Below are 4,625 nucleotides of genomic sequence, written 5' to 3' on the forward strand. Positions count from 1 at the left end.
GGCACCCACCCTGGAACCCAGGCAGCCTCCCCTGGCACCCACCCTGGAGCCCAGGCCTGTGGTGGCCGAGATTACAGCATCCTGGTTTACAGTTCTGTGGCCAGAGATCTGACCTACTGCTCTGGCAAGACAACCTGTCCAATTCACTGAGTTTAAAAAAATAGTATTAGGACAAAAGGAAAATTTATGGAATGCAATGTCAGAATCTGGTCACTTAAGCCCAAAATTCACTGAGTGAAAACAGTTCAGCTGCAGTAAATGGCAATTCATATCACACCACACATCACTTGGCAGGGCTAGCGGCAGCCAGGGAAGACATGCTCAGCTTTGAGCCAGTGTGGACATTCCTCGAGAGCGCCAGGTCACCCCTGAGGTCGTCAGCCAGGAAGCGCATTGCCGCTTGGACTGTAGCTGCTTGTGTTGGAAGCAAAGAGACTTGTTTTCATTGCTGCCAGTCATGAGCACAAATGTTCACTCCTAAAGACGGAAAGAGCAAGCCAAACAAGAGACTTGCATAATGGCATTGTATTAAAAAAGCCCCCAAAACAAACCAAAACCAAAAACAAACCAAAACCAAAAAACCAAACAGGGCAGCAGAGGACCTGGGAGCCAGTCCGGATGTGAAGTTAAACTCTTCAACTTTTCCTCACCCTGAGGGTTTTTTTTCCTCCAGAACTTTTCCAAAATACAACATTAGCAAATTCATTTTCAGTTTTTAGCTGATTTTCTGCCTTCCCCCCGCCCCCTAAGGAAAAAACAAAACAAAACAAAACAAAAGAACACTGAGCATTTGCCTGTATGGCTAAAATTCATCTGAGTTACAAACAAATGAAAACAGGTCTTTACAGTAGGAAGTATTAAGCAACTTTAATAATAGGTAGATCAAGCAGCCCCACCTATAATAAGCAACTAATGCACCTACCTAGAACAGATAGCATTTAGATGGGCTGGTATAGCATGAAAACAAATCCATTTGTTAATATTTTAAGATTTCTAGTCAATTAAATACTCAAGATAGTTTTCAAGATGCTACTTCTTTTATGGCATTACCTTTTCTTCTGATGAGAGAAAAAATCTCTTTACTAAACTCTGCTTTTTTTTATAGCACAAAGAGCTTCTAATGCTTTAGACTCAACACAGATTTAATGACTGGACAGATCTAATGGGAACAAAGCAATTTATACCACCTGAACAAAAGGTGTCGTCATCTTTATCACAAGCCCTCATTTCTACAGTCTTCGGACAAAGGCAGGAGAGAAAGTTAATTAGGACACTTCAGACACATTAAAACCAAGTTCTATTTGGTTTCAAAATTAAGGACTGTGGTAGTTAACCTCTTGAAACAAAACCCTGCAATTAATTACCACTATCACATAAAACTAGCATGATGCACACACATATGTAAGAAAGGCAAATCAAGACTGAACAGGCAACACTAGTTTTTAGCATTATTTAACTCTTAAGTGCTTGAATTTACAGCCTTCAGTATTCTCTAAGAGGTAGCAAGGTGTATAATTATTTTTTTAATTAGCACAGCAAGACATACCATTTGTTAAGTACCATTTAGCAGCAACACATTGCTGATGGCTGAACTGTTCCTGACTGAACCAATGGATTTATTCTGGCATAAACAGTAATAACAGGGCAAACCCGAACTAGAAATTTGTTTTAGGTATACTCTGTTCTATATCTGATCTCTGCACTTAATTAAGAAATGTTATCATACAGCCACACTGGTACCCACCTAAGTTCTACCAGCCAATGATGCAAGGGAACTCTGGAAAGATACTCTTGAGCTCTTTTTCTGCTTCTCCTGGAATATCAAATATTTCCATTCCTCCAATAGCTATTATCTTTAAAATGGGTTCTCATAAAGAGATGAGACAGTGTATTTGCTCAAAAACCAAAGTTTTTCTCAGCCACAGTGATTAAAAAAAGTTGAACATACATTTTGCTGAGCGTAAGTACTCAACAGAAATACACTACTGATAAAGGACAGCACAAAATTGTTGCTGCTCCTGCCCTCCTTAAATTTTTTTTTTTTTTTTTTTTTTTTTTCAAAATGTAGCTGAAGTGTACAAAGTAATGCTTTAGTGCCAACACTCTCAGCTGCAGGAAACAAAAGATCTGCAAACTATAGATAGAGTTTTTATTGTCCAAGGCCATTGCTCCAAAAGGTTCATATGCAGCTTCTCTGCATTTGAGTACAGGGACTCTGATGAAACAGCAACACATCACTTTTCCTCTCCACTGCTGCTCTATCATCCTTCTTCAAGGCAGGTATATGAGCCATCCTACTTGCAACTCTTACACTACAAGGTAAGGTACTTCCTTAATTCACTTCAAACTATTGCCATGGTGACACACCACATCTACCTGGCCACTTGGTCCCATATGAGACTGACAGAAATTAAGAGAAAGGACCTTGGTGAAAATAAATGCAGCAAGGTGAATGAGACCCCTGCCACACACACAGAAATGTGCTTTCTATGCACCACTAACTTTAACTGCACAACACCTGAAAGAACACAAAGACGTCAAAGGGCTACTAACAACAACAATTAACAAGGAAACAAAGAAATATAAACCAAGGAACAGTCAACTCCTCTGTGGATCTTTTAATATATATATAAAAAAGCTTTTTTTTTTAAAAAAAAAATATATATATAAAAGCCTTACACAATGTAGCTGCCAGTAGTTGGATATGTTTGGGGTGGGGGCAATCACAAAATATGAAAAGATTAATGACCAATTAAAAAATCAATGACTAGTACAACATCTACATCAAGCAAGCAGCATGGAAAAGATAACCAGACTAAAAAAAAAAAAACCCCTAAAGATAATTGTAGATGAGGAATGCTAAATAATTATAATACCTTATTAGTCTTGCAACACCACAATAAGGAACAAGAGCAGATAAGCAGAGAATACAAAATGAACATGCCCCCCATTCAGTTCAAAACAGAGTTGAGGGGAACATTTAGCTTTCCTTTTATATTACTTTGATCATTTTTTGAAGCAGAGACAGAACAGAGATAAAGCTGCTGGGAAAACCAGTTGACAGAAGATTGAAATCAAGTATTACTTTAATGATACTGCTGTGTTACCATACTCTACTTCTGTAGACCTCTCTTCAAATACAACCATAGATAGGTTTTATAACCAGAAAGGTTCTTTGTAAGGGCTTGACAAAGCATGAAGTATGCCAAAGAGCATTTTTAGAGCAGAAGAGCTGTTTGTAGAATTCATACAAATGAATTAACAGGACCTACAAGTTTCAAACAAGCCAGGAGGGCAGATAACTTACAGTATGGTCTCTGAGAAATGAAACAGCTCCCTGGGTCTCTGTTTGGTAGAGTAGCTACCATGGCGTATCTGAAACACTATTAACTGCTTTAAATTCTTCTTCCTGAGAAACCTCACACAACACTAGAAGCACTAATGTGGTAACTTGTAACAGAGATGAAATCTTATACAGACAGGACTCTTACTAGGTGGGTATGGCCCCCTCTTCAAACAAAAAAATCCATCCTGAAAACTGTCTACCTAGATAACGCCAGCATTACAACCTTAAGATATTTATACAGCTTTTTTTGTTAGCACCAGAAAACCTGGCAGCCATAATTACTTCCCATTAGAAACTTTAGAAGCATCTTCCTCATATAATGTCCTTAAGCAAAAGTTTCCAAATTTGGTTAGAGCTAAAGAGCTAACTTTGAATATAAGATATGAACTTGAATTATTTCACAAGCACATATACTTGAATGGTGGCAAAGAAAGAAAGTACTACAAAGGCAATCAGTTTAACATCCTATTGATCAGCTGAACACAGAATTGTCCTCACTGAGGCTATCAATTAGAACAATTGCTTAGGTGAGCAAAATGAAAGTAATTCTTCCTTCCCCCTGGAATTAAACAATACACGGACAGATCCTGGTGAATAATCTCTTTTGTCCAACCTTTTCTTACAGGTGAAGAGACTCCAGCAGTTTTAAAATATTGCAAAAGTTTGAGGGTTATACAATGCCACACGGGTCATTCCTGCATAAGGCAACTGCAGATTCAAGTTCACTCTTACCATTTCTAACAGATCAGTTCCTTCTGGGCAGGGACTATCCTCACCTGCAAACACATGAATCTGAGATAGAAATCCATAGCACGTGTTCAATATGTATCCTTTTCCTGTAGTGGTTCTGAAAGCTGGTATTTCAGTTGTAGTCAGCAGGTTTGCATACTTCATCCCTGCTATAATGCTGCTATCTGCATTTCCTAGCTCAACTGTGCAGTTCTACAGCTAACTTCTTTCTTGCACCATTTACCATACACATGCCAAGATTCATAGAGCATGGAAATCAGTGGCTTCACAGAAGCTGCAAATGTAATGAAACTTGCTTTAAAAGTTTAAGTCAAAAATTACAAACACTGAAAGATTTGTTTCACTATGAGCTTACATTCAAGTTGGACGTGTACACTATTAAATGACCCTGAAATAAAACAGCATCAGTGTTACCACCTAGTACTGCTTTACCAGAAATTCTTGGGCAGGGGTGGCAACTCAGAATACAAGGGCCAAGCCTTCCCTGCAGAAGCTGGGTTCTACTCTTAACCATCACAAGTCAGGGAAG

The sequence above is a fragment of the Antrostomus carolinensis genome, unplaced genomic scaffold (assembly GCF_000700745.2).
Source record: "Antrostomus carolinensis isolate BGI_N321 unplaced genomic scaffold, ASM70074v2 scaffold22256, whole genome shotgun sequence".
Classification (NCBI taxonomy): Eukaryota; Metazoa; Chordata; class Aves; order Caprimulgiformes; family Caprimulgidae; genus Antrostomus; species Antrostomus carolinensis.